The sequence below is a fragment of the Octopus bimaculoides genome, chromosome 11, assembly GCF_046866305.1.
Source record: "Octopus bimaculoides isolate indiv1 chromosome 11, ASM4686630v1, whole genome shotgun sequence".
In the NCBI taxonomy this organism is placed as follows: domain Eukaryota; kingdom Metazoa; phylum Mollusca; class Cephalopoda; order Octopoda; family Octopodidae; genus Octopus; species Octopus bimaculoides.
The window spans coordinates 22,426,081-22,438,200 of record NC_142938.1 but is presented as its reverse complement, the minus strand read 5'-3'; the positions used below and the strand labels follow the sequence as shown (position 1 = coordinate 22,438,200).

Here is a 12,120-nt window from a genome sequence, read left to right as displayed (position 1 = left end):
GTCTACTTCAGATGACAGCTAAAATACTAAAGAACTGAAGAAATCATTTTATAGCTATGCATACATGACAGTGAAGAAATAGATGACAGGAAAAGAAGAATTCAAGAAAAGGTGGTAAAGATCCACAGTGCAAAATATGCGAAGTTTGTAAACATTTAACTCTCGAGGTGGGTAGCCAGTTTTGTCTTTATATAACTTTGCCAATGTTGAGTAATTATGTGTAGTTTCTAATACGCAATACAACATCTATTTTCTGCTAGATTTATTGGTTTTAATTTCTGAAGAAAGTGTGACAAATTGAGGATTATACAGTTTATGTTGATAACAACAAAAAGATTAGTAATTTAACTATTTGTTCTGTTAAGCTCTTTGCTCTTTGTTTTATAAGTAAACTTCTAGGAACTGTAATCCAAATTCTATAATACAGATTATAACTTATCCTTCTCAGTCTCAATGTTAATAATAATGCATCAGGCATGGTTGTGCTTTTAGGAAATTCACTTTAGAATCACAGAGTAAGAGGTTCAAGTCCCACTGTGTAGATGTTGTCAGCTGGTATTGTAACTACAGCCATGAGTCAACCATGCCCGGGTTTTGTAAACAAAAGTCTCATTCAAGTATTCTAAATTTTTTTTCTAGCTTTTAACTATGTAACTATGTCTAGGTTTTTGATATACTGGGAATTTATTACCTTGGAAACAGTGAGGATTAGCATCAGAAAAGGGATCTTGTCTTAGAAAAATCTACCAAAACAAATTTTGCCAGACTCATGCAAGTATGAAAAAGTGGACATTAAAACAATGATGATGATGGTTAGCTTTAGGTTCTGTAGTGTTAAGCAAATAAGAAACACGATTCATACAAAGGATTCAATTACTACAGTTGTATCAGAAAAATAAAATTATATAAAGAACATTAGATTGCCACGAGGAAAAGAAATATTCAAATATTTTAAATGGAGGTTATTAACAAAGATATTTCTCCCAAATGATTATTAGATATTTTCCCCCTCCATAACATACTTCAGGCTCATATAGTTGAGGCAGTGCTGCTAACATTCAAGGCTGCATCAACATGTCTATTTGGTTGATTATAAAAGATTCACTTTTCAAAACATTGAAACCTCTAGTTCACAGAAAAACTACTTCTATTCTCTACATCTTACTGCTAATACTATATGGCCACTGCACCTGTAAACTAACACTCCACTTAGTCTCACATTGTATCTTCCTTGCTCTTCTGCCTATTTACACCTTTCTCACCAAAATTAGCAACTCCTGTGATTCTTTTTTTTTTTTTTTTTTTGACAACTTACAGATACTCAAAAGTAAACATTAACCAAGATAATAAAAACAACAAATTATTTGGTCCAAACTAGAATCAAATGCTAAAATTTTAACATCAGCGTTGCTAATTTTATGATCAACAACTCAAGTCCTAAAAGACCAACTGTCAGCTACAAAAATCTATTTTACTGTGAGAAAGGGAGAGAGAGGAGGGTGCACATAAATTTCAATAGTTAAGCAGCAGAATGATTTGAAAATATTAGATTAGTCTACAGCTACCAGAATAATGTTTCATACTTAGTACAAACAAGATTAAGAAGAAAACTAGTAAAAACTATCATGGTGATTCTTTTTGGCCATCAACTGTTTCGAATTCCACTCAGAGAAAAAGGTGCTACCTTGCAGTAAATTTGTTTGAAGGTATGTCAGAATATCAAACATAATCCCACATTCAGCATGCACCTTGCCCACAGGTAGGAAATGACAGCTGGAAAAGGCACTAACTCTTGCTGCTAGAGTAATCTTAGTTTAGAGGAGCCTCCAGGCTGGCTTGGGATAGCCTTTGTTTTTATTTTTTTGCATTCTGTGTCACTTCTCATACTTTTCATAACTTGTCTCTGTAATTGTTTACTCATCTGCCATTCTTGTGACAGAAAAAAACTACTAAGACAGCAAACTGGCAGAATTGTTAGCATGCAGGGCAAAATGCTAGGTGGCATTTCATCTATCTTTATGTTCTGAGTTCAAATTCCACCAAGGTTGACTTTGCCTTCCATCCTTTCAGGGTTGATAAAATAAGTACCAATTGAGCATTGGGGTCAATGTAATCAACTTATCCCCTCCTCTGAACTTACTGACCTTGTGCCTAAATTATTATTGTTGTTGTTCTTTTTGTACTTCCTTTTTGTACTTTTATTCTTCTAAGATTGAAGAAAAAAAGTACCAGTCAAGAACTGGAGTCAGTTTCATTGATTCTATCCCTCTCCACAAAATCTCAGGACTTGCATCCAAGTAGAAAATAACTTTTATAATTACATTATAATTCAAATTCTTAGAGAGATAGAGGTGTGAGTAGAAGATAGGGAGAGGTAGAGAAGCGGAGGAAGGGAAAGAGAATGGTAAAAAGAATGGAAAGAGTTAAGACCAAACAATTAATGTTTCTACTTTAATTGCTCTGAGAATAAAAAAAATTAAGTTGCCTCTTGAAAAGTTAAGGTTTATTGAAGCAAAAAAAAACAAACAATTAGAATGAATAAACAAACCAATCAATAAGTAGATAAAAATATAAAACACTAAAAAAATTAAGTGTTTTCTTTTTATTAAAAAAAAAAATTGGGGGTGTGTGGTATGAAGTCAATACAGATGAGATGTCACTTCAAAGTCATTCAACTTAATATTTCCATTTAATACCAACCATCCTCAAAATCTAATTTGGTCGCTCCTCTCCTTTAGAGTCCATTTGTTTCCTGGGTTAACCTAATTTTAATTTCCCCACTCCTAGCTGATCTTTAAACAAACTGTTACATAACTTTCAAAGCAAGTGTAGAAGGAAAGTGTGTTTATCTATAGAACCTTTTTCATCACATCGGTTAGCAGCACCTGAAAATAAGGTTCTGAACTGTAGAAGCTTTTAATTGAACTTTTCAGTTTTTACACAGGACCTAACTGAAAAGAAGACCCTGTTTCTGTAGCAAAAAGGGAAAGGTGGTGGTGTTTAGTCCCAGGTCAACCTGAGTATTCCAGCTGTATGATCCTCCACCCTCACACATCTAGTCAGAGTATCTAGATCATAATCTAATATGTACATTCTTCCATTCTGTGAGAAAATTTGTGGTTTGTGAAAATACATAGCCTAGTGAATAGAGGGCTGGCCTCATGATTTTTAGATAAGGGGTTTGATTTTCAGATTGGGTGGTAAAGTTTGTCCTTGAGTAAAGCACTTCATTTTATGGTGTTCCAGTACTCTCAGCTGGAAATGAGTACCAGTGGTACCTATGGGAAGAGGGGGAGATAATCTTGCAACAGACTGGTATCCCAATTTGAGGTGAGGTGTCTCGCACTATCAGTAATGAATACCTTGAAAATCCAGATAAGCTCTGGCCTCGAGAACCAACAGGTTCAAGACAGACTAGAGAGGGTGTGATGAGCTGGAAATTTGGCTGCTATTTCTGGCAGGATGGGAAACCTTGTACGGACTTTCTCATTAGTCAAAAAAGATGGTAAATAGATGAGCAGATGGCATGAATTAAACTAGGAAATAGAAACAAATGAGAAATATATGGCATGATACGAGATGAAGAATGGTATTGACATTTTATGCTGGACTCTCTGACAAGGAATATTATTTCTTCTTTAGTAAAAGCATTAACACTCAAACTCTTCTGTTTTTCCAGAGCTTAACAACCTTATCATCAATTTATGGTGACAAATATCTCCTGCAATTACAACTATAAAATAGCAACCAAATCTCTCAAATTATACCCCTTAGAAAGAACATTAAATTATGCTAACAATCCTAAATGAAGAGACAAGGGGTGGTATGACTAAAATGTCTATAATCATAAATTTGCTCAACCAGGGGTATAAACAACACCACCTATGCTAGGTTTTACAATATTTGATGATCTTAATAGCGATCATACACACACACACTGTAAGGACTGCTCAACTGGGTTGAGCCTCAACAAGATACAAGTTAGATAAATGCATTCTAAATGACTTCTAGGCTTTGGGAGAACTTTTGAAAACTGATGCTTAGTTTTAGTTTGCAATCTGTGAATGAAATGACCATTGGTTACAGGTTTCCAATAGCCCAATCACTGGTTCACTGCATTTCTGACTGAAAAAGAATGGACTGGGACTCAATGCAAAACAAATACCTTAAGGGATTTTATAATTCAGGCACTGGTTCTTCAGTTTTCTTGCCAATGATTATATCTTTTTAGGTACATGAGCAGATGTGTGTAGGTATTTACACACACACACACACACATAAACAGTGTGTGTATGTGTGTGTAACTCTACATGATCTCTGAACAAGGCACTGTATATTTCATGTTGCTCCAGTACACTCAGCTTACAAAATGACTACCAGCCCACCCTTAGGCTGATGCAGACCATTCTCTCCTTTGAGCTGTGACTTACTTGATATTCCACTCAATCAAGAGTGGGAGGATTGAGAGAGTATCTATACCATCTCACAGCTACACGAGTACCTAAAACAATAAGTAAAAACCTAACACATGCTGCCAAGCCAAACTTGTTTGTGAATGATGGTTGTAATTTTAGTAGCTTATAACACACACACATGGCAGAACTCCACAGTTTCAGTCAACCAAGTTTGGTCACAAAGTACTGGTCAATTCAAGGGTATGGTAGAAGACACTTGCACAATGTGCTACAGTGGGATCAAACTTGGTACCACTTAATACAGTCATACCTGTGTTGATGGAAAACTGAATAAAAAGTAAATCTCTTCTGGGAGAGACTATGCACATTATAGCTTGCAATATTCAAAGTAACCTGTTTGTAGGCTCTTAAGCTATCAATCACTAACACAGTTAAGATATTTCCCTCTCAGATATCACATTCACCCACTTAATTCTTCTACTACTGTGGATGATTTTTTTTAATCATCTCCACTTACCTCAACTAGGAGTTCCATCTCAAGCTTATATTAGAATAGTTGCTGATGTCGTTTTGCTCCCTGGTAAACCACAATCTAGCAGACCTATGACCAAAAATGTTCCAGCCATGACAACTTCATCTTTTCTTTCCTCTCCCAAACAGTGAATACCTCTGCATGTTGTAAAAGGCGACTAAAAAGTTGGCAACAGGAAAGGCATCGAATCATAAAACACTGCCTCAGGAAACACATCCAGCTCCTGCCAGCATGGAAAGGTGACCATAAAACAATGATAATGATGACGATCTAGGACTATATAATCAAACGTGTGCTTCCTTCATTTAGATGCTAAAGTGTAATACAAGCCAGAGTTGGGTGCTATTTCTAGCAGGCTGAAATACTGCATGCATGCGCCATTATTGGCTTGACATTAGAATCGTTTTAAGCAACAATAATAGCCATTATATAGAGGCACAATTAGCTGTACAAGTGAAAGAGTTAAATCTAATCTTGAACATGATTACTCTGCTTAAAAAGTCATCAACACAACTGACATTGCCATCATCATCTCCTTTATCATCACCGCAACAACAATTATTGCCACAGATACCATCATTGTCCCCATTACCTTCACTAAAACCAGCTACATTACCAGTTAATGCCACCACCACCACAATCATCATTACCACACATGCTACTACAACAAAAACAAGGACAAAGAAATAAGAGGAAAAACAAATACACAATGTAGCTAGGAATAAAGTTGGTATTTTCTGAATAGCATGCTAAATTAACTGAGAAACAGAGAAATGGAATGGTAACAGTAGTATAATGAATAAGACGAAGCTCAACTGAGGATTTTTCTTAATGGCCTGGAGGAGAACATCTGTGTACGGAGGGGAGAGAGGGAGAAGGTGTAGGAGTGAGATCTGTAAATGAAAAGAAAAGACCAATGAAAGCATTGAATAAGCTCTACATGTAGTTGCTTTCATTTTCCTTTTTTTCCTCTTTTGATTTGTTTGTTTCTGTTCTTCCAATAGATCATTTATTTATAAAACTCCACTTTTCTTTTCCCTTCTTACCCATATTAATTACATTTCCCATATACATTTCAGTTGTCTGTATACATTTGTCTATATGAATACACACCTATCTATCTATCTATCTATATATATATATATATGATGAAAAATGACAGACACACACACACACACACACACACTTATATCTTTACACTTATACTCTATTGATGTGCATGTAAGTGCAGGAGTGTGAATATATATCTATGTATATGAACATGCATGTTTGAGTATGTGTAATGTTTATACATACACGTGTGTGTGTGTGTGTGTGTGTGTGTGTGTGTGTGTGTGTGTGTGTGTGTGTGTGTGTGCGTGTGTCTAAAGATATTTCTTTTAGGAATGTGGGTCAAAACATTTAGAATATGACAGATGAATTTGCTAGTAGTATATCAAAATATACTAAGCATCAGATAACTATTTAAATTGGGAGTGAAAATAGAGGAAAGAAATGTAAATTTAAAATTTTGGCAAAAAAATGTAAAACAAAAGTATGAAAAGAATTTTGTGCCCCTTTCTCCACCCCCACCCTAAGTCAAACATTATATTTTTAAAATATCCTCGTCACTACCCGTATATAATGCATGCAAATGTGCGTAGGTGTATGTGTGCGTATGTGTGTGTGTGGCTAAAAATTATTGCTTAGCCATTGTCAGACTTGATCAAGCAGAGCTGTGACCAAAACATATCAAACACATGATCATAATTTTTTTTTAGTCTGTGACTACCTAGGAATACAGCATACCTTGTATTTTAGTTATTTATATATATTTATTTATATATTTAAGCAACTACTTTTCCATCCCTCACTTTTCCAAATGTCCTGAAGAAGGGATTATAACTCCAAAATATAGAAATATAACTTTTGTTTTGTTTTATTTATTTTTGTAAGACAGCAGAGAGTGATTTGAGCAGAGATTCTGAGCTCAGACTGTGCTAACTAGTCTAGGCAACTGCAGAGAGGTTTCACTGATCTAACAGACATTTGAACTGTGACCATCTTGTATTACTCCAAGGCATAGTGTATTTATGATTGTATTATCCAACATTTTTGCTTTTTTGAAGGTGGTAAGGTGTGATTTGAAGAGAGATTTGACTGTTGCTTCTAGCTGGTCAAGTGAATGCATAGAGGTTTTTTTTCATATGCACATGGAGTTAAAAGGTTTTGGTTTCTGTTTGTAGCTATTTTACTTTAAACAGATAAATACTCAAAGTAAAGGTTCAAGCATCTCAATCTCTCCCTAGTTCTACATGTTGCTTTCCTCTAGCCCTAAAAACCATAGGGCTCTTGCTTACCTGGAGAAGGCAGAAGACACAATTCTAGTAAGTCAAACTGCTTGGGATATAACGACAGACTCATAGTAAGAAACGTCCATAAACATCTACAGTTGCTTTTACATAATTATTAGTCTTGTTTTGTGTGTTATTAAAGTTGATTTGGTTGTCTATACTCCTCCTTTGCAACAATACTTGTACCTCAATAAGCAATAATCATAGGTGTACGTCTATAAGACAGTGTATGTGTGTGTGCGCACACTCACATATGAGAGTGAGCACATATATGAATTTCAGAGAGTATATATCAATAAAAATCTACATTCAGAGAATGCATATATCAATAAAAATGTGGAAGTCTAAATTCTGGAAGTCTTCGCACTTAGCTTGTTTCACAGCATGAAGTGGGATACATTTCCAACTAGAAAGGAAGACCAAATCTATTGCAGACAAGATTTATTGGTAATCTGATACTTATTTTCAGCACTAAGCTAAACTGGGGCATGTAGAATAAAGTGACCAGTGGTAGATTTGATTATAAAAAGCTACAAATTGTTTGTTCACTCAATCTGTATTATAAATGCCATATTGCTTCATATACCATCACCAATGTTCTGTCAGTATGATAACCTTTTATCGCATCTGCATATATATATGTGCACCCACATATACACATGCATGACATCCATAACCACATATTGACATACACTCATACACAACCACATATAATGCATCCATATACATATCCATGCACTTACATACACATGCAGCCCATGTCCACACACACAAACATTTACTCACCCACATTTACATCTACACTCAATGTAGACAACACACACACACATGCACACACATTCACAAAGCACAATGGAAGCTGTTCAAACTGCAACAAGAAAGAATTGAACAGCAAGAGAATCTATATCTGTCCATCACTATTTCAAGCTGTGATGTCTTTATAAGCCACACTGCCCTTGACAACAGTTGTAGAGGTTAATGTATCCAGGATATCAGTTACTTGATAAACAGCTTTTGTCACCCATCCACACATTGTTGTTGTAGTTGCTGTTTAGCTCTATGTCAGCCTAGATAGAACAGACCTCGTATCAGAGGCTTCCCAACCTTGATAATGCCATCTCTTTTCTTTTCAAGCATTACACACCTTGAAGATAACTTCATTTCTGTAGGTGGCAAGGTGCAATTTGAGAGAGATTATGGCAACTATTTCAGGCAGAGCAAACAACCAAGCAGACATAGAGGCACAGCTGAAGGTGTGTGGTAAGTTTGCTTCCTGACTATATGGTCCTGGGTTCAGTCCCACTGCATTGCACCTTGAGCGAGTAGCTTCAACTATAGCCTCAGGCTTACCAAAGACTTGTGAGTAGATTTGGTAGATGGAAACTGAAAGAAGCCCCATCATATGAGTGTGTGTATGTGTGTGTGTGTGTGTGTGTGCTTGTGAACTAGTTTCCTTGCCTTGATATTGACTGTGTGATAGTTGTAAACATGTCTGGTCGTAGGAAAACATCACCTTATTTGGAGACAGGTGAGGGTTGGCAACTGTAGAAAATGTGCTTCATTCTGTTTGACCCATGTGAGCATGGAAGGAAAAGTGACAATAAAGCAATGATAAGGACATTCGTTTGTTGGCTTACAAGCATCTTGTTTTGTGCCTTATTTGATCTATAACCAAAAGTTTTCTAGTTCAGACCTTTTTCTGGTTTTGTTTTTTTGTTTTGTTTTTTGCCATCTTAGAATAATAGAAAACTGCATTATCCTTTTGTGATTGAGAAAGATTTGGCTGCTGCTTCTGGCAGACCTCATGACCATGTTAGGTTGTTTTTCATTGGCTTGTTAATACATTTTAACAGATGGATGAAAGCAAAACAATAAAATACAAATACTATTTTTAACTGTATTATTTGGTTTGAAAGAAGAAAAGAGGAAAAGGAGGAAAAAATTAAGATGCAGCTCACTAAACAACAATATTTCTATATTTAGAGACAAGGAAAAAGTGCTTAGAGCTTCTCTAGGAAAAAGAAAATGAGGAAAAAAAGACACTTTTGTGTGTGTGTGTGTGTGTGTGTGTGCGCGTGTGCGTGTGCGTGTGCATGTGTGTGTGTGTGTGTGCGTGTGAATTTGAGTTTGCGTGAATATGTGCACATGTGAATAAGTGTGTGCCAGCATGAATGTGAGCATATGTGTACATGTATGACTGAATGTTTGTATATGTGTGCATGCATCACTGTGTCTGCAAATGTGTATGAGAATGTGCATGCATGCATGCAAATGTACTTGTGTTTGTGTGCATGCATGCATGTGTGTGTATGGTGAAAAACAGAAACAAGAGTTATATATTCACCTAGTTGTCATTTTCTCCCCATTCCCTGGACATCACTTAGGGATGTTGTTTAGCCCCAATTCAGCCCTGAAAGATGTCCCAACCAGGATTCCAATGTTTTGTTTTGTTCTTTTCCCCCTGACATTGTGTATCTAAGTGGATTACATTATTCAATATATCCTAGTTGTGACTTTTGAAGATGGCAGTGTGATTTGAAGAAGATTTGACTGTTATTATTAGCAAGGCAATCAATTTCATAGATGATCAAATCTGCTACCAGTCTTAGAAATTTGTGCTTTTTTTAACATAGAATGCTCAAATTATCCAAGACCTCACATCAAGTGCTTCAGGCTGGTGTTAAAGGAAAGAGCTTTTGGCAATGTTGCTTATAACAAACAGACTACTGTTCTATGTAACAAAAAGGGGTTGTCCCATCAATTCAATGTGATTAATTACAGATATATGACCCATCTTAATGAAATAAACCCTTGTACCAAGTTCAAACATTTACTGTTGGTTCCAATAGAGTAGCAGCTTCAATGTGAAACTATATTCTGAATGAAATGCAAATTGGTCTACCAATCCTGAGCCTGAGACTCAAATCTCTAGTGTACTCAAGTTGCAGCCATTTTGTCGCTTCAACTCAATTGTAACACTGAACATAAATAAGGGAAACCACAAGAACAGTGAAAATATTTACCATTTCATCAGGATATTTAATGACAATTTAATCATATCTACAGTTATGTTTTTAAGTTCAAATTTCAACCAGACTATCTTCCAAACCCCTGTGGTTGATAAAAGTCACAACCAGACATTACACTCGGGTTGATTCAATTGATTACACTAATTCCTTGAAAACTGACATTGCCTTTATGTAACATATCAGCATTAATTTCAAAGTACCCATACAGACAAGCTAATCCACAGGCTTCTAGACTCGGGACAAAATCCATTAACACAGCCATAAAAACTTCTCTTCAAATCTAATATAAACTAACTGAATTCAGACAATACAAAACCATATTCTGTCAAGATACAGAAAAACAGATTTCTACAGATAAAAAGTGAAAGAAAATGTAACAGAAGTAAAGATAATATCTGACCTTTCCTTGCCAACTATCTAAAACTATAAATAGCAAGTCATTAATATGCTTCAGCTCATGCACCTTAAGTTCAAATCCAGTGTTTAATATGAAGGTTTCAGCTCATGCACCTTAAGTTCAAATCCAGTGTTGGCAGCCACTTGTGGGTTGTTGAAAGGATTAAGAAGTCCTGAGTTAGCAAATAGCACCCTTCCCGGTGGAGAAAAATTATTTATCTCTTAGTCACTCTGTGATACCAGAAAACTCTCAAAACTCAAACTAAGAAAAAAGCCTCCATACAAATGCTAGTAACAACAGTTAAACCTCCCTTGAATCACACAAAGCCATCTTAAAATAGGAAGGACATATGTAGTTCTACATAACTAACAGATAGGATAGCCACATCTGGAATGTCATTGATTATAGGCCAGCTCAATCAAGAATGACCTGTGACTAACCAACAACAACATTTCATCCATCTCCAAAGCTTACAACTAGCCTTTACAAAACTCCTATTCCTCTTCCTTATTGGGAGACATTTACTGTTTGCTATATTAAATTGCCAGTCGCTCTGCCATTCCACAAATGATCAGTTATTAACTTTGACATTTCAGTTGGAATCCAGTTGTTCAGACTAAAAATAAATACAATTGCTAGCTGACCATCACAACAATCGAGCCTCCTCCATGGCTGACAGCTGCTACTTTGCACACTGTATAAATACATTAAAATTGCACAATTATGTATACAGGTGTGCAGATGAGAATGTGTAAGTATGTGCACGTGTATATGCATGTGAAAATATGCATATCAATATATGTGTAGACATGTTTATGCACATGGCATGCTTCAATGCATAAATATGTAGATGAACACACACATATCAGTGTATCTGTGTTTAAGTACATGTGTATGCATGTGCATATTTATGACTGCATGAATGTATATGATTACTGACACGTACATCTGTATGCTTGCATGTATTGCATGCATATGTGCATAAGGATATAAATATATATCCAGAAATACAAGTGTATGCATGAACATCTATTTTGTGTGTGTGTGTGTGTGTGTGCACATATATGTAGGTGCATATGTAGATGTTTGTCTATATTCATTTAATGTATTTGTGCATGTGTAGATGTTTGTCCATTTAATGTGTAGGCACGTATAAGCATGTGTACCTGTTAATACATGCACAATTGAGTGGACCATAACAATAGAGAAGGCTAGCTGTTGTTTAAGTTTTAGCTAGCCATGAGCAGACCTAAGATTAAAATGTTCCAACTATGACCATCTCATCTTGAGTATTGTGCATCTAAAACTAGATTATTTAAGGCGTCCCTCTCTTTATAAGATCGGATGTAATTCAAAAATTTGCTTACTACTTCAGGTGATACAATTTGTAATGGAGAGATAGAACTATTAAAAG

The 12,120-nt window shown here is 35.7% G+C and overlaps 1 protein-coding gene across 50 annotated transcripts in view; it reads right to left on the bottom strand.

The window, feature by feature from the left end:
- Window positions 1-12,120, bottom strand: part of LOC106879405 (phosphofurin acidic cluster sorting protein 2) — a 296,592-nt gene that overhangs the window by 224,395 nt on the left and 60,077 nt on the right. The window lies entirely within an intron of this gene.